Raw genomic sequence first — 22,815 nt, 5'->3', positions numbered from 1 at the left:
TGGCCTCTAAGACCAACCTCCCAGTCTCTAAGACTAATTCCCTGGCCTCTAAGACCAACCTCCCAGTCTCTAAGACTCAAATTTTCCCCAGCCTCTAAGGCTAAACATCCCCAATCTCTAAGATTGAATCCCTCAGCCTCTAAGACTGAAATCTCCCTCAGTCTCTAAGACTGATACAAAAATTTTGAAAAGTGTATTTGTGCCCTTTTGTTTGTAAAAATGTTTGTGCCCTGGATCTGGACTTTCAGTGTATGCAAAATGTAAAAACGTTTGAAAACATTTTCGTGAGAGCCCTAGTGATCATAGTCTAGACTCGAGAAGGAATCCTAGTTTGCTATGATCGAGGCTCTGATACCAAGCTGTCGCACCCTGACTTTTGCCGAAGCGTGGGTTTATTTGGTGTGACTTCTTAATACCATAGCAACAATCACAACATGCTATATGATAAAACTTATGATGGTCATCCATTAAAATAGTTAAAAATGCATAACATATTGTCTTAAAACATTAACCACAAAAGGGATTACAAAACAATACTTGTTTAAAACGAGTTCGTAAGACTCAACGGAAGACTAATCGACAAAACAAGGATAAGAGACATGCAACATGTCCAGGAAGGAGTTGCACTTCCTAAACCCTACAGCTTTGGATGACATCCTTATTAAGTACACAGCTTTGCCTAATCATGCAACACTTGCCAGATCCAAATTAATTCACTGAAATACATGTAGTTTAAAAAGTCAACAAAAAGTTGAGCGAGTTCATGTGTAAGTCTGTGTGTATAAACCGTTTAATATGTCTGTAAGTAAAAAAAATAGTCCCTGGTATATAGCAATAAGGAAAAATGATCACCATTGGGTTGCAAATCCAATAGTATATGTGAATGATGCAGGAAGACTCAAACCTAGCAAATTTGTCTTCGGTATGAAGACATAGTCACCACTATGGGCCCCCGGCCTCATGGGTGTGGGCTCGCTACACCCAAATAGATCTATCACTCATGTCCCGTGGTCCTACTATGAGGACTAATGGCCTTAAGTGTCATGCCCACCACTCACTTGATCGCGTAATAAAAACCCTCCTTAAGCTAACAATACCAATTATAAAATGTCTGAAATAATTTGTAAACATGTATTCCACCCCCGAAGTATAAAACCGAAAACAGTAAAGGAATAGGGGGTCATGAACTCACCGTAGTGCGTCTTGACTCGAATCTTAACTCTTTCCACTACACGACAACCTACAACGTATAACGTCTATTAGACGAACGGGCCGTGCCTTGGCTTAGAGTTTAGTGTTTTGATTTGCGTTACGTAGGTATTATTTTGTTAAAACAATAATAATTATTTTAACTTAACTATCGCTCTTAGAAAAAAAATAGTTAGACAACTATTTCGTATTTATTTTCTCGAATATTTTACTAAGTGTTCGGATTCTCGGAAAATTTCGGCAGAGTCTCCTCTGTAAATAGGGGTGTCCATGCTTAATTAGCATATCATTTTCTTTTACATATATCCAATAGTTCATTTTCAATAACCATACCGACATATAGACATACAAAACGCTACATACTTTATTTCAGCTTTATTACTTGAAACCGGACTGTTTTCGAGGATTTTTATAAAATAGTTAACCTTTTCCAAAAATTCTCAAATTTTTACAGAAGGTTCTATATGTTCCAAAATTTACTATGTAAAAATATCAAAGTCCAGTTCGTCACCCATATTTTATAGAAAATCATTTTCTCCACGGCAATCAGATTTGTTACTTTCTGATTGCAGTTTACGGAAATATTCACTAAAAATTAACCGTAAGTCCGTTTGACAAAATTCCAGTTGGAGGGTCATCCTGACAACGGTGACCAACTACTGTAAAAATTCCATGAGTCGGTTTCACTCAAGTTTCAGGTTATGACTTCGAAAACAACACACTTTTTCTGTAGTAAAAATGCAGCTTGAGCTGCTGTCCAAAAATAGTCTTTTAAAAATAGTAAACGGTCTCGAAAAATTACGATTCGAGTGCCATTTGTTTAGTTATTCCAAAATACACATTTTAGGCTTCAGAAAATCAGTTTTTCGATTTAAAATGGTCCCGTTACAGCCTGTTGAAGTTGGCTGGAAATCCAACTCAGCAAGCTGTTTACATTGTAGAAGTGACTAAAAACGCGTAAACAAGGACCCTAACCATGGTTTATTGATGAAAAAATGTTAAAACTTCAATCATGCTTTAACTAACCCTAAACCATCCAGATTTCAACTTCATACAACCTTTTTATATATGGTTTTTATGCAGAATTTTAAGTTCAACATTTTAGTGTTTTAGCTTTTGTGTGTCATGAACATTCAAACAAAACATAACAAGAACAAGATGGAACAAGGGTGTGAAGGGACTTACTACTAGCACAAGGCTAGGGTAGTAATCTTAGGGCAAAGATGATGAAGATGGTGGTGCTAGAGACTTGAACAAAGCTTCTTTGTGAATCCTTCAACTTGTAACTACTTTGAATGTTCTTCAAGCTTGGAGAGGGACTTGTATGAAGAAGATTAAGGTGTGTAAGTAATGGTGGTGGTGATTTTCGGTTGTGAAGAGAGGGGGGGGGGGGTGTGCCGAAAATAAGAGGGAGGAGGGAGGAAGTTGAGTGTGGGTTTAGAGGAAATGATGAGCATATCTTGGAAACATGCATTCTAGAATCTAGGGTCATAATTAGTTAGATTTTTGGCCAATGAGAGCTAGATCACCTTCACAACAATCTAAACAAAATATATATTGCAATCATGGGCAGATTTTCGGTTGTGGGGGGGGGGGTAAAATGAAAATTTTTGTTAACTAATAGGTATTAAGTTAGAAGGTTAAGGGTATTTTCAAGTATAGTGGGTGTATGTCATGTTTACATGGTGCATGGGGATTTTTGCGACCATAATTAATTAAAAATGATAAAATAATATTTTTGACAATATTTTCGTGTCTCGGGTAATGTCTGGTTGTTCGGTTTCGTATCGTTCCGTTAAAGCGTTTAATTGTCCTGTATAGCGTCTTTTGTGCATCTTTTTGTAACGAAATTAATTCCAACCCTTAGGAAAGTGTCCAGGACCATTTAGTCAATACTCTGTATAATATAAGTGTGTTAAAAGCTGAATTGTTACTAAAAATGCGGAATTCTGCAATTAAATTGCGTTTTAGGCACTTTCCGGCACTCAAACTATCACCTAGTGACATAGTCTTATGGTCCTCACTTCCCTACATTCCATACTGGTGTAGTGTTTTATCCCTGGCCCATACTTGCCTAAAAATAGTATCTGTCTAAGTGCTGGCATTGTCAGCATGTGTCTGAGTTATCCACTTACTGTGCTAACTGTGCTTTGTGCATCAGCTTTGTCACTTAGAGTCTGTATGAAATAAATGGAGTGACTGTATGTAAAGGATGCACATGTATGTATGTAATATGAATCAGTAAGCAGTTTAAAACGTCAGATGAAATCAAGCACAGTCATTAAGCACATAATTAGGGTTAATTAATTTGTACAGTACCTGAAATTATGCGGGTTGTCACACTGAGGAGGTTATCGAAAACAATAGGGAAATTCTGAATCAGCAGTATGAAACGTTTTGTCACATCAAAGGGGAATCACTAACCCAACAATTTGAACGTTTCAGTTGTCTCATCAGTGAACTAAGGCTTGTTAAGGTTACATTTCCAAATGCAACCCAAAATAGCAGGTTCCTTAGATCATTGCCAGAAAAATGGGACACAATTGCTTTTGTCACCAGGAATTTAGCTGAATTTAAATATCTGACCCTGACCCAACTCCATGGTAGACTCCTGACCTATGAAAGGGAGTTGAACCAAAAAAGGAGGTTGCAAGAGTCTGGTAAAGTTGCTTATGACTATTCATTCGGCAGCACAGCTCTGTTTGGTCAGGAAGAATCTGGCAGTAGTAGTAAGGATCAGAGTTATGATCATTTTATTGACATAACAGCTGGGGGTAACTTTGTCAACTCTGATTCTCACTCTACAAATTATGCTTTCACAGCAAATACTGAAAACCAGATGTCAGATAATTTGTGTTTTGAGCTGAATGATTTGCTACATTTTGATCCCACTGACTTAGAGGAGATGGACATCTTGCATCAGTTGGCCTTGCTTAGTGTAAGAACAAGCAAGTTCTACAAAAGAACAGGGAGAAAATTTCCAGGGCTTCATGGAAATTTAAGGGTGGGGTTGGATAAACCGAAAATCAAGTGTTGCAAGTGTAGTAGGCTAGGTCACTTTGCTAGAGAATGTAGGAGTCAAACTACTGGTCCCATAATAACTCACCCTAGCACAAATCCTAGACCACAACAACAAAACACTATGCACTATACCCAATATGCCTCTGCAGCACATGTTAACACTACTCATTATGCTGCAACCCCTGTGCCGGTGCATTATGTTCAAACCACTGTTCCACAAATTCAGTATGTTCAAGCCCCTGTTCCTCAGGCACAAGTGCAACCTGCTGCACCTCAAACAGCTGCTCCAACTGTGACACAACCAGATCAGCAAAGCTTTTTCACACAAGGCTTTGTTGATTGGAGCAGCATGCCTGATGAACTTGGTGATGAAAATTTTGCTCTATATGCTTCTAATGATGCTTTTAATGATGAATACTGTTTGATGGCATTAGAGTCAATACCAGAAGGGGATGAAGCTGAGGGTGAACAGCTAAGTGCTGAAACAGTGGATGATGTTGCTAAAGCAGTGGTTACTGCAGTTGCTGGTGAACTACTGCTGGAAGAAAATTCAGAAACCCTGATTGAACCATTGACCGACCCCTGGTCCAAAAAAGACAAAGAAAAAGAAGAGTTGAAGAAAGCCGGTGATGAAAAAGAGAGAGCTGATGAAGAAGATAATCATCAATGTGATTGTGCCATGATGGCTGCTGCTAAGGTATCACCTTAAGTTCTTGAAAAACTGTGTTCAGACAATTGTGTTATTGCATTTGCTAACATTAAAGAGGTGAATGAAAACCTTAGAGATAAAATCTTGTCTGATGAGGTCAAATTTGAAAAGTCATTGAAAGAACTTAGAAACAAATTGGCTGAAAAAGATAAAGAGATCAGCAGTTTGAAAGAAGAACAAAGCATAATCAAAACTCAACTCAAAACTATGGTAGAAAAATACCAAGTTTGCAAAAAGGAGTTAGAGTCTACCCAAATCACCTGTGAAAGATGGGTGGAGTCTTGCAAAGGGTATGAGGTTATGCTTGAGAAACAGCTTAAAAGCAATGTCAAGTTTGGTATAGGTCATAGAAAATATGATGATATTGCAAGCACTGCTGCAATGCAAGCTGTTTCTTCTGAAATCATACCAACCAACAAAAATGGCCAAGAGGTTAAAATAACCGAAAAACTTGGTAACAAAATTACTCTGGAAAGATCTGTGGGATCCTCAACTTTTGAGGAAATTGAGAAATACCAATTTAAACCCACATGGTCTGATGAGTGTGATATCCTTGAAAATTTCAAACCAATGGATTTCACAACCACTGATGGTGTAAAAGCTCCAAAAGCAAGAGTCATTCCTATCAAAGATATCCCAACAGAGGTTCAAAAATCTGTTGCAAAGGAATCTGAGAAAAGGAAGAAAAGAGAAAATATCAAAAACTTGTTTTGTGAATTCTGTGAAAAGAAGAATCATCTAACAAAAGATTGTTTTCATCTAAAAGCATATGATATAAACAAAACAAGCATCATTTTACCTGCTGCAAGCTGCACCATCTGTGGTAAAGATAACCACAAAACTAAGGAGTGTGTGTATCTCAAAAACTTTGATGAAAAGAAGAAAGAGTACACCGCAAAAACATCCTTAAGTTCATCAGCATTATCTGTTAAGTTCACCAAGAAACAACCACTGTTCGTCCCTGTCCAAACTGCTGTCACAAAACAGTTGAACCAAACATCTGTTCAAAGGGATGTGCAGGTGACAGATGCACCCCCCTGCCAATCAATTCAGAAAAGGCAAGGAAAAAGCATCATATCAAAGGATTCCACATGTTTATGAGGCTTACAAAAAGCCCTCTAAACCAAAAGTGAACAGACATCCTTTTGGGTACCAACAAATGATGGGTCAAGACCCCCAACAGTGGTTAGAGAAAAACATTCCCAAAAATGTTCAAACCCCTGTGCTAACCACTGTCCAATCAACTGCCTCCATCCTAGACACTGTTGAGACCCCATCCAAAGCCCTGTTGGCTTTGGAAACCTTTTTGAACTAATCCATTTACTTCATGTGCAGGGAGCTTCTGCATGCTTAGATAGTCTTTGGTATGTAGATAATGGAGGCTCCAGGCACATGACAGGATGTAAAGCCCTTCTTCAAGATTTCAAAATTCATGGAGGGGGTGATATATCCTTTGGTAATAATAGTAAGGGAAAAGCTCTGGGGTCTGGTACTGTAAAGTCTGGAAATGTAAAATTTGAAAATGTCAATCTTATTGATAATCTGAAATTCAACCTCCTGAGTGTATCTCAAATGAGTGATAAAGGGTTTGGATCATTCTTCACAAAGGATTATTATAGGATTGTCGGACCAGAAATGGTTAGTAAGATTGAAGCAATAATCAAGAAAGGCTCAACAAAACTTGTTGCTCAAAGAAGTGGCAATGTTTATGTTGTTGACATGTCAAAAGAGTGTCCCAGAGCTGATGCCTGTCTGTTCTCAGTTGCCTCTAACAAAGAGACAGAGCTATGGCACAAAAGACTGGGACACACAAATCTTAAAACAATCAATGAAATTTCAAAAAATGGCTTAGTAAGAGGCTTACCACAAAAAATGTTTTCATGTCCTGAACACTGTGTTTCCTGTTTAAAAGGAAAACAATACAAGAGCTCTTTTAAGTCCATTGAAGAGTCCAAAACAACCCAGTGTTTGCAAATGCTGCACATGGATTTGTTTGGCCCAGTGCAAGTCATGAGTCTCAAGAAGAAAAGATACTGTTTGGTTATTGTTGATGACTTCTCTAGGTTTACATGGACCTTCTTTTTACACTCCAAAGATGAGACTGCAGGTATTTTGCAAGACTTTGTGACACAGGTTGAAAAGCAATTTGACCTTCCAGTAAAAGTCTTCAGGAGTGACAATGGCATAGAATTCAAAAATAAGGAGCTGGATGCCTTCTGTGTGAAGAAAGGGATTGTAAGGCAGTACAACATTCCTAGAACAGCAGAGCAAAATGGGGTTGTTGAAAGAAAGAACATAACATTAATTGAGGCTGCCAGAACCATGCTTGCAGATTCAGGTTTGCCATTAACTTTTTGGGCAGAGGCAGTAAACACTGCTTGCTATGTCCAAAACAGAGTTTTGATCAACCCCAGGCACAAAAAGACTGCTTATGAAATTCTATATAAAATAAAGCCATTAATCTCATATTTCAAAGTTTTTGGTTGTCCATGTTTCATTTTGAACTTAAAAGATTCTATCTCAAAGTTTGCAGCCAAAATCGATATGGGATATCACTTGGGATACTCATCCACTGCTAAGGCCTACAAAGTGTTTAATACACGGACCAAAGTAGTGGAAGAGACCTTGAATGTAAAGTTCAATGAACTTTCATTATTGAAAATCCCTGCAAATCCTGCAGAATTGTTTGATCTTGAAAAATTCACCTTTGAAAATACTGCTGTCAAGACTAACACTGCAGGTCCATCAGAGGATTCATCACCAGACTATGGATATGAAATCATCATTCCTCAAAAGTCTGCTTCAAAAGGGGGAGCATCAGTTGTTCAAAACAGTTGTCAAAGCTCAACCACTGCTACCTCAACAGTTGTTGACCAAAGTAGCCCCTTAACCACTGCTTCCACCTCATCCAATACTGCTGACAAAAGTCCTCAAACAGTGGATCAAAGTCAGCAGGTGTTCACACCTTTACCTCCAATGCCTCCACCTTTTGAAGCCACTGCTGGGTCATCAAAGTCACCAGCAGTGGTTAGCTCAGATGATACACATCTGCAGCCTTCACCACAAAATGCCATCATTCCCTACCAAGGAGAGCTAATCTTCTTGAAATCTCATCCACCAGATCAAATCATTGGCAACATCAATGAAGGGGTGATCACAAGAAAGTAGTCCCAAAACATTAGTCTTTTTGCTGGCTTTCTATCACTTCATCAGCCAGTCAAGTACCAAGAGGCACTGAAAGACAACAGCTGGGTAGAGGCCATGCAAGAAGAGCTCCAACAGTTCAGAAGACAACAAGTATGGGAGCTTGTTCCACTGCCAGAGAATGTAAGTCCTATTGACACAAAGTGGGTCTTCAAAAACAAAACTGATGAAAGGGGCATTGTTGTCAAGAATAAAGCCAGGCTTGTGGTTCAAGGCTACAGACAAGAAGAGGGAATTGATTATGATGAAACATTTGCTCCTGTTGCAAGACTTGAAGCAATCAGACTCTTTCTGGCCATTGCTGTCAACCACAACATCAAGGTGTACCAAATGGATATAAAATGTGCATTCCTCTATGGTAAGATTCAAGAAGAGGTATATGTCTGTCAACCTCCAGGTTTTGAGGATCCATTTTATCCAGATCATGTCTACAAGCTAAACAAAGCTTTGTATGGCTTGAAACAAGCACCCAGAGCCTGGTATGAAACTCTTTCCACCTTTTTACCTTCCATTGGTTTCACCAAAGGCAGGATTGATAAAACACAGTTTTTAAAATGGAGAGGAAAGGATTTGATGATTGTCCAGATTTATGTGGATGACATCATTTTTGGAAGCACATGTAATAAAATGTGTGAAGAGTTCAGGCAACTCATGACAGCTGAGTTTGAAATGAGTGCAATGGGTGAACTTCAATGCTTTCTTGGTCTCCAAGTAAGGCAGCTGCAAAATGGTACTTTCATCCATCAAGGCAAATATGCCAAAGAGCTTTTAAAGAAATTTGATATGGATGATTGTAAACCATGTAGTACACCCATTGCAACCAATAAATTGGTCATGTCTGAAGAAAAGGATGATTTGGTTGATCAAACCTTATATAGAAGCATGATTGGGTCTTTATTGTACCTAACTGCATCTAGACCAGATATCATGTTTGCAACATGTGTCTGTGCAAGATCCCAATCATCCCCTAGAAAGTCAAACCTTATTGTTGTAAAAAGGATATTCAGATACCTCAAAGGTGCTCCCACACTAGGTATCTGGTATCCAGCTGATGGTAAAATTGAGCTTTCAGGTTTCTCAAATAGTGACTTTGCTGGATGTGATAAAACAAGGAAGTCCACTTCAGGAGGGTGCCAATTCCTAGGCAATTGCTTAGTGTCTTGGCAAAGCAAAAAGCAAGCAGCTGTTTCCACATCCACTGCTGAGGTAGAATACATAGCTGCTGCAAGCTGTACAGCCCAACTGCTCTGGCTTCAAAATCAGTTACTGGATTTTGGTATCACTGCCTTGAAGACACCACTCATGTTGGACAGCCAGGCAGCAGAAAATATCATCAAAAATCCAGTTTCTCATTCAACCACCAAACATATCGACATCAGACATCACTTTGTGAGGGATTGCTATGAAAAAGGTTTGATTTCTCTACATCATGTTCCAACGAAGGATCAGCTGGCAGATGTGCTAACCAAAGCATTAGACACATCTACCTTTGAAAGCTTGATCTCTAGGATTGGTATGCTCAACATGGAATAACAGGCAAAATCCTATTTTTCTATGAATAAAAGCATTAAAATGTTTTCAGAAAATCGAAAATCCATCCTTAAAAATAGCTAAAAATGAATTTTTCATTAAAATCCTAAAAGTCTGCCATAACCATTGATGGGTTCAAAAGTCTGTGCTGCTACAAAAGTCTGTCCACTGCTGAAAGTCATCCCCTGCTCTCATTTTCTTTGGTTAACCACTGATGGTCAAAATCAGTGATGCATCCACTGCTGAGCTATCTACTGATGGTAAAAAGCATCCACTGTCCTCCATTTTCATTACAACTGCTGTCTTCACCAGTTGTTTTCACAACCTGTACTGTTTAAAAGTACTGTCCTTCACTTCTCCAGGGGATGGCATGCGGGCAGTACTTAGGGGTCAGACCTTTTGTAACCGCTGCCACGTCAGCATTCACTCTTCCTCTATAAAACTCTCTTTCAACACCCAAACAGGGTTTCACTGTCGAATTGAATTCTCAAAAATTCTCTTCTCAAAGCAGTTTCCATCACATTTCGTTAAATCTCTCCACAATCTCATCTTCGATCCTCATCTTCAAAATGACAAAATCGAAATCATCCGCAAAAGCTTCAAAAGGGGCCTCTCAAAAGGCTACCTCCATCGACATCCCACACAAACCATCTCACAATCTACTGGGTCTTCTTACAAAACCCGGCAACATCGATACATTTAATTCCATCCTCGATATGCTCAACGCCTCAAAGTACAAAACTTTGTTAACCGCTGATGCACCAATTTACCTGCAAACTCAGAGAGAGTTTTGGAAAAATTGCATCCTTGAAAAACAAGGAAAAGATGTCATAGCCATTAACTCAACTCTGAAGAAGAAAGCAGTCCGAATAACACCGCAATCCATATCTGAAGTCTTTCAACTCGATGATCTGCAATGTAAAGATTCTTTCCCTAAAAACGAGTTAAAAACTGACTTCATTGAGAGAGGGTATGCAGACACAATGAAGAGGGACACCTTACAAAAAGGTTTCTTCCCTTCTGCAACCAGATTTTTATTTCATACCCTTCTCATGTGTGTTTCAAACAAATCCACCTCCTTTAATGAAATACCAATGAAAATTCAAAACTTGGGGTATGCTATTTTACATGGAGAAAATCTTAACTATTCCAAGGCAATTTTCAATGATTTGGTTAAAAATGTTGAAACAAAATCATTCTTACTGTTTCCAAGATTCTTAAGTTATTATTTTGAGAAAAAGTTCAGTAAGGATGATATTGCGGTAATAAACCAAGGTGAATCTTTTCAAATAAACAGCTTAACTGCTGAAACATTTTCAAGAATGTTAGCACCTTGTAAAACACAAGCAGAGGTGCCTGAGCAGACTTTAGCAGCAAACACTGCTCCTCAGGTATCTGCTGCTGAGCCCACTGCTCAAGGTGATCAAGGCAGCCAAACAACTGCCTTGAAACCCACACCTAAAATCACCAAAAAGCCACAGAAAAAGAAAAATTAAAAACCCCCCAAACCCATCAACGTGGCAACTCTGGAGGATGAGATACCAGAGCAACTGCCTGTGATTGCACAAAAATCACAACAAACCACTGCTGCTACTTCCTCACAGCAGTTGGTAGAAATATCTCAACCCATACCTGAAACTCCTCCTGTCTCTTCACAAAAAGAACAAGTTGTACAAATAGGGTCACCACATCATGAGGCTCTGGAAGCACTCATTTCCATCCTCCACAGCCCAATACCCGGGGTAATTCCGCTTTCTAAACCTACCTTCACATCCCTAATTCCACCAAACACCAAACTGCTGTTGGATGCAATTGATTTGAACCTAGCACAAACCAGTCCTTCTCAATCACCTGTCCATGAGAAAATACCTCAACAAGAGACTGGGATTGATGTATCAATCTTTGCTAACCCACCAACACAACCTGAGGAGGTTACACCCCTTGAGTTACACGTAACTCTTGGTGGTATTCCAAGTGAAGCAGCCACTACAAGTGTTGAACCTACAGGTTTACACTTGGACAATGGTTACATCAATAAGACTTCCTTGGAGGCAATTCCTTCTATAACACCTCTGTTATCTGCTAGTGAGTTTGTACTAACCACTGGTAACATCAAAAGATTATCAAGTGTTGAAGGAAGAAGACCCCAGTACCAAGAAAAAGGGGCATCAGTTGTAGATGTTTGGAGTACACTCCCTACTTCCACTTCTGATAAAACCACTGCTAGTGGGAAATCAGATGATCCCATTAACTTGGGTGATGGTTTAAAGTACCAAGAATTGACGGAACGTGTTGAAAAATTGGATACATCTGTTGCAGAAATTAAAAAAATGCTGCAACAGTTGTTAACAATTCAAAAGGTACCATCCACTGCTGTTCCATCTCAAACACCTGCTCCACCATCAGCAGATGTTACAAACGAGCTCTGGAACCTCTTTCAACCTTTTCTCCATCAACAATTTTAGTTGGCTGAGCAACAACATGAAAAACATGTTCAAAATCTCAAAAAGGCAATGGAGTCTAGGTTCAGGGATACAAACGATGACATCAAGGCTCTTAAGGCCCATTTGTTGACAACCACTGGCACTGCTCCTCCGACTGTGCTTTATATTGATGACCTCCCTGCAGATAATGCCAAAAAGGGGGAGAAAATTAAGGAGTGGGTAAAGAAGGGGATTGATGATGGGCTATATCTTGATACAGTAACAGGTGCAATGCTCAGAGATATTCCTTTGCCAGATGGTAGTAAAAAGGTTGATGTTACCAAAAATGCACTTGATGATGCTGTCATAAGTGTAAAGAATGATAGAGCGGCAAAGGATCTAGCAAGGTGGAATGAGGAGAAAAGAGCTTTTATAGAGCTGAATGCGCAGGGTTGTTCTGGTGAAAAGGATGATCAAAATCCGATTCCAAAAAGAAATCTTACTAGAAAAGTAAAGAAACCCAAATCCACACCATCCATCCTTTCAAAGCACACTCCAAAACTACTGTCCAATAGCCACCAATATCAAACCACCATCCAAGCAGTTGCTGAAACATCTGCTCCCACTCAAACACACACCACTTCAACACACACCACTACCACTGCTTTACCACCACCATCAGTTCCTGCCTTAAAGCAGAAGACAGCAGATGTCAAAACATCTGTTGTAATGACAACAGTGGTTGAAACACCAGTTGTTTCAACAGCTGTTAGTCAGTCACAAACCACTGCCATCCAAATCACTCCCACTGATCCACCCAGAACATCATCTGCCCTCCCTAAAATAAAAAGGAGAAGGGTTGTCATATCAGATGATGATTCTCCATCACCACCACCAAAAGCTTCAAAATCCCAAGCACTTGTCACAGTTTCAAAACCCATTCCTCTCTTTTCAGCTCAAATGTACAAACCCTTACCTCCTGCAGGTGTTCAATTTCCTCTTGAACTTGTGACAGTCAGAGATGAAATTAAGTCTTTCTACTATGAGGATGACCCTGCCAAAAGGAGCTTGCCATCGATTGAAGGATATCCCAGGCCAACTAATATTGACGAATACTTGAAAATCAAGTACAAGCAAGCAGAGGATATCTCAATCAAAAACAAACAAGGGAAATCTGATAGAGAGTATCAACAAAACTATCAGTTTCTACTTACACAGGTCAGAGCTTTGGAACAGTATGCAAAAAATGTATGTCAGCAAATCTCAGAGAAGGCAGATGAGTCCTTGAGAAAAGACTACATTGAAAACATCATGACCTACAAGACATACAAGGGGGAGAAACACATGTTTAGAAACTGGACCATTCCTGAGCTTGAAAAGGAAGTAGTCAGGATTCATGAAATGAGCAAGAATAAGGTCGAGCAGACTCCCCCAGAAAAATTCAAAAAGGTTGAAGCTGATAACGCTTTAGAGCTGAAGAGAATGAAAGAGGAACTGATAATTGCTGAATATGGGTCAAAGAACTCTGTGTCTAAGTGGGGAGAAGTGAGGGTCAGGGCCACCTACAAAAGGTTGGAAGAGCTAAGGAAGAAAGATCCAACAGCTCCACAAAAGCCTTATTACTCCAAAGCAGAGGTTTCGAAAAAATCATCAAAGCCACATCCCAAAAGAACCACTGCTCCTGCTGGTACTGCTATCTACAAAAGAAGGAGACAAAGCCAGTTAGGTTCTGAAATAGTTCAAGAGATTCTTACTGGAAATGCCATTGTGAAAAAGGGCTTTTTGTTAATGTTGAAAGAAGAATCTGAACTGGAAAAATATGCAAACATTGCTCAGCCAGTTATGAATAGGCCAGCCTCACCAAACTCCTCTACAAATAAAAATCTCCCAAGAAACCCATCATGCCTAAAAATACAAGAGTGGAAAACTGATAAACAGAACCACGTATTGACTATGGTCAGGGCAGATGGCGAAGTGAAGAAATTTACAAGGGAACAAGCTCTTGGCCTGAGACTTGAAGATTTGCAGGATCTCCTTGATCTTCCACTTAGCAGGGACGAAGATGATACGGATGCCTTAACCTTTGAACTACAATTCAAAGGGCAAATAAGGGAACTGTTGTTGAGGCAATAAAAATCTACAATAATAGAGAGTTTTGGCATTATCTGTTCTAGGGGGAGATTGTTGGGATTGAACCCTACCAAAGGAACAGATAATAAAAGCCAAAACTGGATCACAGCAGTAGATTCAGAATAAGCAGATGTTTGGTTGCAAGTCTCTCCCCTTGAAAGTGGTTTCAACATCTGCTGACCTCCTATCTGCTGATCATGCAAACTGCTGACCTACAACTGCTGATCAAGACAAAGTCTGATAGAAGAACTAAAGCTCTGCTGCTCAATCTACTGCCTTGGTTCAAGCACTGCTGATCATAACAAGTACTGCTGGGTTCACAGCAGTGGAAGGAAGCAGGAGCAGTTTGAGTCTGTTTTATGTATTGAAATGTAATATCAGTAGTTAGCATAGCAGTGTTTGTATAGATCAGAGGTTAGAGTTTGTTAGGAGGTTAGATGTCACTTTCATGGTGACGTCAGCTTTGATGCTCAGTGGTTTGCAAGTGCCTATAAATAGAACAGTACTATGTACTGTTCTGTTTAGCTCATTCACCATCTTCTTTCTGCACGAACAAACACTGAGCTCAGGCTGAGGGGGAGTTTGCATATCATACACACATTGTAATCAGAGTTTAAAAATAAATTTAATCATTTGATTCAGTGTTTGAAAATGTATGATTGATAGCATTTCTTCTGTTTGATTGTGAAAAGTTTGGTTCCAATAAAATCCGTTGCACTACTCTTTCATTTGTTCATCTAAATTCAAACACAAATCACAATCAATCCAAACGAAGATCCTAACAATAGTTCGAGTAAACGGATATGTGGTTTCGGGTAATCAGGTCGGGTATCACCTAATCCCGTACCCGACCCATACCCGCGAAATTTTTTAAAACTAATCTCATACCTGGCCCAATACCCGTCGGATATCAAATTCAAATTGGTGTGTTTGATTCGTAAAAAAGAAAAAACTTCTTAGGATCACAATAAATAAAAAATTGAAAAGAATTCAAAGTACCTAACAAAATAAATAAATTATTATTTTTTAATTTCAAGTATGTCGTTGCGATATGTCTATTTTTATTTATGCATGGATATAATTTTGTTCAGAAACTGAGTTATGAGTAGTAACTAATAATGTACAACTAATCAAAACACTAGCGTATACATTACCAAAGCTCTCACATATTTAGTGGGTTTTTTTTCTATTAACTGACTTTGTAACCATCATTAGTGCTTTAGTAGTGGCCACAAGTATTTAAGTTCCATCTATGTTGGGCTCGGATGAGTTTTCCTCTCCAGGTCTCAAGTTCGAGTCTGTGTGATATGTGTTTCTTATTGAGCGGTTTAAATTGGGGATCTATTGTGCGAGGGGGCTCTCTAGAGTCGACCCAGTTAAGACAACGTATGCTAGACATCCTTACATTCGCGAATAATTCACACCTTTAAAAAACTGACTTTGTATACCCTTTTCATTACTTTATAAAATTTAGACTCCACTATTGCGATGTGCTTATTTTTTCTACATTTTGATGAAAGTTTTGTTTGAAATCAGACGGCTCAAGCATAATCGACGGCTCAATCAGATTTTTATCTCTCCTTGTCTTTTTTTTAATTAAATACGGAGGCTTTAAAGTCCCCTCTATCTACCTGACGATGATATGGCGCAGACATGACGTTTTAAACTCAAGGGGCTTTGATCCATACCCCCAACCTAAATAAAAGAAGTATCGAACAACCTTTTAATATTATTATTATTTCCATACTATCAATTAGCAAGGTTTGTGAGCATAAATGTATTATATGTTATGTTAGGTGAGTTTTTCAACATAATTTATTTATGGGTTTCATGGACATTATATTTTATTGTTATCTTTATTTCTATTATTATTTATTTTATAATTTCTTTGTTTTAATTTTATTACTTACTTAAATTATGTATGTATTTTTGTAATACATTTTGATTTATCTTTTTGAAATTTTATTCGTTTCCAAACATGGCGCAACGTGTGTATGTGGTCAAATGTTTTTACGTCTATTTTTCCTGTTTAACATGTTCGTCCTAACTCTCAGGTCCTATATAGACTTAGTTATTCTTTTCTATGTTTTATGTTTTGGTCTAATTTCTTCACGTGTGTGGTTCAATGATTTTACGTCTACGATTCGCCCGGTGTTACTTTCCATTTTTTATTTATTTTGTTTTACGATTTTTTTCCGGTGTTAGTTGTCGTTAGTGGGGGTATAACATTGATGCAACTTGGCACGGTTTTATGACCCCGCCGCAACGCGAGGGTTTATGGTTGGAACCTGAAGGTTTATACATAGTGGGTTAGTAATAGCTAAAGGGTTGAACTTGTAATTATGTTTTTCATTATAATTTGGGTCGAAACATGTGTAATGGGTCATGTGGTTTTGGCTGGGCTTGGTAGAGGCTTTAGGCCCAAGTGTCTAGTATATAATCAATCCCCTTATGTTGTTTTGGGGTTGATCAGTTTGTGCAATTCATAAAGAGCCAGCCGAAACCAGTTGCTTGTATCAATCCTTCTAGACCTCTTGAATTTATGGATCCTCAATACACCGCAAATAGAGACCTGCAAGAGATCTCTTATACAACATGTTATTTAATATATTGAATTGAGATACCTTAATCCTGAAGGCTCTGGGATTCTCCCCTGTGGGAATTTCCCCATTCTGAATATACTTCAGAATTGGAAGGATCCATTATCCTGAATTTGATTGCACATCATCACCAGGCACAATTGTAGTATCCTCAACTATCTTCATTCCTTCATTTTCCTCTATTGCAGGAGAAAGAATGTGGATGATAGGTATCCACACATCCTCAGGTACTTTCAAGGACGATCCTAGGTTTGCCAAGGCATCTGCCTCTGCATTCTCCTATCTAGGAACCTGTGTTAAGCTGAAAAAATCAATGAATCTGCCAGTTTCCTAACTATTTCTAAATATTTGATTAGTTTTTCTCCTTTGACAGTATATGAGCCATTAAAATGGTTAGTAATTAGCAATGAATCTATATACACTTGAAGATACATGATTCTCATGTGCTTTGCTAATTGCAAACATGCTATTAAGGCCTCATATTCTACTTCATAGTTAGTGGTTTGGAATTCACATGCAATGGATTGGGGTATTATGCCCCCCTGTGGTGATTTTAGTAGTATGCATAGTCCAGTTCCTTTGACATTTGAGGCTCCATCTGTGAAGGGTGTCTAAGGATCCTTGGTCTTCTCAAGTTGTTGAACCTCTAGTTCAGCTTCCCTTTATAGATCACTACTGAAATCAGCCACAAAGTCAGCCAAAGCTTGAGACTTGATGGCAGTCATAGGTTCATACTTAATTTCATATGCACTAAGCTTGACTGCCCACTTTGCCATTCTACCTAACATTTCAGGTTTCCTGATAACATTCTTAATAGGAAAGTTAGTTTTCACAATAATAGTGTGAGTTTCAAAATAATGTCTAAGTTTAGTGGAAGCCATAATTAGAGCAAGAATTAATTTATCTAAATGAGAATACCTGGATTCAGCATCAAGAAGGCTTTTACTTACATAGTATACTAGATGTTGTTAGCCGTCATTATCCTTAACTAACATTGCACTTACTACTTTACCTAAAACAGCTAAGTACAAGGATAAAGGCTCACCATCCTCTGGTTTCATTAAGGCTGGTGCCGAGGATAGATAATCTTTGAGAGCCTTGTGTGGAGCTTCATGCTTCTCAGTCCACAAATTTTTTATTCTTCCTCAGAATGTCATAAAAATCCTTGCACTTCTCTGAAGACTTTGAGATGAACCTATTTAAGGCTGCAATCCTTCCTGTTAGCCTCTGTATATATCCTTTGCATTGGTTGCTGACTTTATATTCACAATTGCTTTTATCTGTTCAGGGCTAGCTTCAATCCCTCTTTTGGTCACCATGTATCCTAGGAACTTCCCAGCTTTGACACCAAAATGACACTTTGAAGGATTCAGCTTCATGTTGTATTGATCAAGGATGTTAAGTGCCACTTCAAGATCCTTGAGATGATCTTCTGCTTTCTTGGACTTGACCACCATGTCATCAATGTAAATCTCCATAGTGTCTCCAAGTTGTTCTTTGCACATCATATTCACCAGTCTTTGGTAAGTGGCATATACATTTCTCAATCCAAAATACATAGCAATATACAGTATATGCCAGTGGGAGTCATGAATGTTGTATCCTCTTGGTCAGATGGTTCCATCTGAATTTGTTGAAATCCAGACGAAGCATCCATAAAAGTGAGCAATCCATGGCCCGTTGTTGCATCCACCATAGAGTCAATGTGTGGAAGTGGGAAAGGATCCTTTGGACATGCCTTATTTAAATCTGTAAAGTCAACACATACCCTCCACTTTCCGTTTTTCTTTTGAACAACCACCACATTGGCTAACCATTTTGGATACTTGACTTCACTAATCATAACTACCTTCAAGAGTTTGTCCACTTTCTATTGGATAATGACATTACTTTCAGGTCCAAATTTCTTTCTCTTTTGATGGATTGGCTTGAAAGATTTATCAATACCCAATTTATGAGTAATAATGTCTTTAGAGATACCTATCATATCTTCATGTTTCCAAGCGCAGGTAGACTTTCTTCTCTTTAAGAAGGATATTAGATCCCGCTCTATACTGTCAAGGATCCCAGATCCTATAAAAACTTTGGATTCAGGATCCTCAGAGTCCAGTATTATATCCTTGATGTCTTGTTCTCTTGCCTCCATGACATCCCTTGGAGGATGCTTTAATTTCTATGTTGCCCTTAGTTTTGAAGCTGGCTTCATTGAAGAGGTGTAACAGGTCTTGGCCTCTTGTTGATCGCTTTCTATCTTCACTACTCCCCATGGGGTTGGTAGCTTCACACATTGGTGGTATGTGGAAGGAACAACTTTCATGTCATGTATCCAGGGCCTGCCAAGGATCATATTGCAACAAGACAAATAGTCAATAACACAAAATTTCTGTACAGAGATCCCTGCTGATGGATGGAGGATCCTTGAGGATGTGTGATGGACACTCTGGACTGTTGTGCTGCGGTTGTTGGAGTGACAAAGTCCAAAACCCTAGGAACCAATGGAGACTGATCCTCTACTGGCCTCTTTTGTTTCTTGATATCATCAATCTCGCGAAGGATCATCTGGTTGGTTTTGTCTTCCTGCTCCACGTAGCTCTTAATCTGTGAAAACAAAACAGAAATATCACTATTAGTATTAGTAGAAGAAGAACTAGTAGAAACTTTGGATCCTTGGAAGACTGATGATGTCTTCTTTTGAGCATTATCCACATTCTTCTAGAATGGTGGGGGAATATGAGGTAATGATGCACCAGTTTGAGATGAGGTAACCGTTGGCATGACACTTGAAGTGGATTTTCCCTAAGAAGCCATGGAGTTGATAAAAAATGAACAGAAATGAACACAAAAAAGTTTTTAGAATTGAAGCACCACTTGCCCCACGGTGGGCGCCAACTTGTTTTGGTCAAAAATCTGTTTAAGGATAATGTAACCAGATTTTGATTGTGAGGTAGAGTGCTAATGTGTATGAATAATAGTGTGATCAAAGTATAAAGTAAATATGACAATGAACACCGATATTTATACAAGGGAAAAAACACTTGATCCTTGATAGATCTCTAGCACAAATAACCTCGGGTGATGGAAACTACCGATCACCAAATGTATAGAAAAATAAGTAGTGATCCAAGTACAACTTCGGAAGATAATGAGCTCAATACAATAAGAACTAGTGTTTGCAGTTTGAGTGTTCGCGAGAGAGAGTGAGTTGTGAATGTACGTAGGTGTGTTATGTTATGATATGCCTAAAATGAATTCGTTATTCCCTTATAAAAATAAAAACAACAAGATAACAAACAAAGCGAAAATAGTGCAAGTATCTCCATGTTCTCCATAACGGCTACACTTCTTCAAGCACGTGCCAATTGAAAGCATATTCCCCAATATACCAGCATAGACCAAATCCAGTTCGTTATATTCCTGCGTATACAAGTTTTAAACAAAGGATACAATTGTTAGTAAACATAAATAATAATAATGATGATGATGATGATGATGATGATGATGATGATGATGATGATGATGATGATGATGATGATGATGATGATGATGATGATGATGATGATGATGATGATGATGATGATCCTTGATCCTTAGACTTCATGCACCATCTATTAAGGATCAGTGATCCATGCCAGATCTAAGAATATGTGATCCATAGTATTAAAAATTAACCACTAACAGTTACGATGATAAAATTAACCACCTCTAGTTGTAAGAACCATAGGAACCACTTTCTAGCCTTTAGATCAACAAGATTAATGGATGAGATTAAAAGTAAGAAAAATTAATATCAAATAAAATTTGTCTTATTGTGTCTTTAATTTTTTAATCCAAAAGGGTAGTTTATTAAAATAACATTTTTTTGTCTTTTTCTCTTTATTATTTTTTAATTACTTTTTTGTTTTATTATATTACTTTTTATTTTTTTAAAGATTTTTTTATTAAAAACAATTTTAAATTCAGATTTTTTGACAAAAACAATTAATTTTGCGCGCCGGTTTTTTACACGCCGTTTTTTACGTCCGGCTTTTTTACGCGTCGTTTTTTTTACGCGCCGTTTTTACCGCGCCGTTTTTTTAACGCCGATTTTTTTAACGCACCGTTTTTTACGAGCGTTTTTTACGAGCTTTTTTTTACGAAACCTAAAAAAGTTTTACGTTAACGTTTTTTACGTTTTACGCGCCGGTTTTTTTACGTTTTATGCGCCGGTTTTTTACATTTTACGCGCCGGTTTTTTACGTTTTACACGCCGGTTTTTTACGTTAACGTTTTTTTACTTTTTTTTACGGAACGTAAAAAAGTTTTACGCACCGGTTTTTTACGTTTTACGCGCCGGTTTTTTACATTTTACGCGCCGGTTTTTTACGTTTTACGCGCCGGTTTTTTTACGTTAACGTTTTTTTACGTTTTACGCACCGGTTTTTTACGTTTTACGTAAAACTCTTTACGTTTTACTAAAAAAATTTACGTTTTACGTTTTACGTAAAACTTTTTACGTTTTACGTAAAGCTTTTTACGTTTTACGTAAAGCTTTTTACCCTTCACGTTTTTACGTTTTACGTTAAAAAAGTTTACGGTTTGCGTTAAAAAGTTTACGGTTTATTTTTTTTTTACAAAAAAAATTTTTACGCAAAAACGAACGTACTATGAAATCGCAAACTCGGGAGGTGTCTCAGATATATTGTTATCATCATCGACTCATCAAAAAAATATAAAAAACCAACAAACAAAAATAAAAAAAAACGAGTGGAATCTTAAAAAAAACGATGTTTTGGCTCAGATTTTCCGATAATCAGAGGCTGCAAAAGTAGGGTTGCAGGTTCAAAAACCTACCCTCCACCATACTTGCCACGCCCTCGTCATCAAAATATACGGTTTTTTTTTTTTTTTTTGCATCATCATCGCCCCAAATCCAAAAATGGATCAAAACCCACTTATTCAAACATTCATAATCACCTGATGAACATGCTGTACATACGCAAAATCACAAATCAAAAGAAAACCCAGCAACAATAACAACCATACATGCTGTACATACCCAAAAGCAAATCAAATGAAACCCCAGCAACAATAATGAACATCATTCAACAGAATCAAAACACATGATTGTAGCAGATAAAATTATTCAACCGGGTTCAATTTAAAAACCCACCTTCACCCATCATTCACCCAAAATTCAACAGAATCAACCAAGATTCACCCAAAATTAAAAACCCACCTTCACCCATCATTCACCTCCAAATTAAACTAGTAACGATCAATCGCAAAAGAAAAAAAAACCCAACTTTTTGAACACCATTACCTGTTCAACCGCAAAAGTAGAAAAGAAAATAACGAACAGTCGCCTTCATCGCCACCGTCCTCTTCCTCTGCCGAATCTGCAACGCCACCGCCGCCATCCTCTTTCTCTCTCCTCGGACTCCCCTTCTCTCTCATCGGACTCTCTCTCTACACCGAGTGTGAACGAGTGTGAGAAACAGAGATACAGGGGTGGGTGTGTCGGTGTTGAACGAGTGTGAGAGAGAGAGAAACAGGGGAGGCGGCGGCAGTGTGCAGAAGGGGGGTTTCATCGCCGGCAGAAAAGGATTTGGTGGGTTTCATCGCCGGCAGAAAGGGGGGTGTACAGGAGAGGTTTAGGTGGTTCCATCGCCGGCAGCTGGCACCTCCCTGTGCTTGGAGATGAGGGTGTGTGGTGGTTGTTTTGAGCTTTGATTTGGGTTTTTCCAAATGCAGAATCATCCGAACTAAAATAAGAAGGATTTGACAAAGGAATTGTTTCAAGAGAGAGAGAGAGAGAAATGAGATATAAATGAAGAATGGAGAAGATGAAACTGACAAAGGAATGAGGAGAGAGAAACAACTTTAAATGAAGAGAGATAAGAAGGATTTGACATCTGGGGTAAAAAGACCAAAATAACCTTTTGGTTGGCATATTCTTATTGGTGGAAAGTGGTTCTCGCGGTTCTTACAACTGGGGGTGGTTTTCATTTTA

Source organism: Helianthus annuus, chromosome 6, assembly GCF_002127325.2.
Source record: "Helianthus annuus cultivar XRQ/B chromosome 6, HanXRQr2.0-SUNRISE, whole genome shotgun sequence".
Taxonomy (NCBI): Eukaryota; Viridiplantae; Streptophyta; class Magnoliopsida; order Asterales; family Asteraceae; genus Helianthus; species Helianthus annuus.
The sequence above is the reverse complement of the archived record's forward strand: the minus strand, read 5'-3'. Positions refer to the sequence as shown.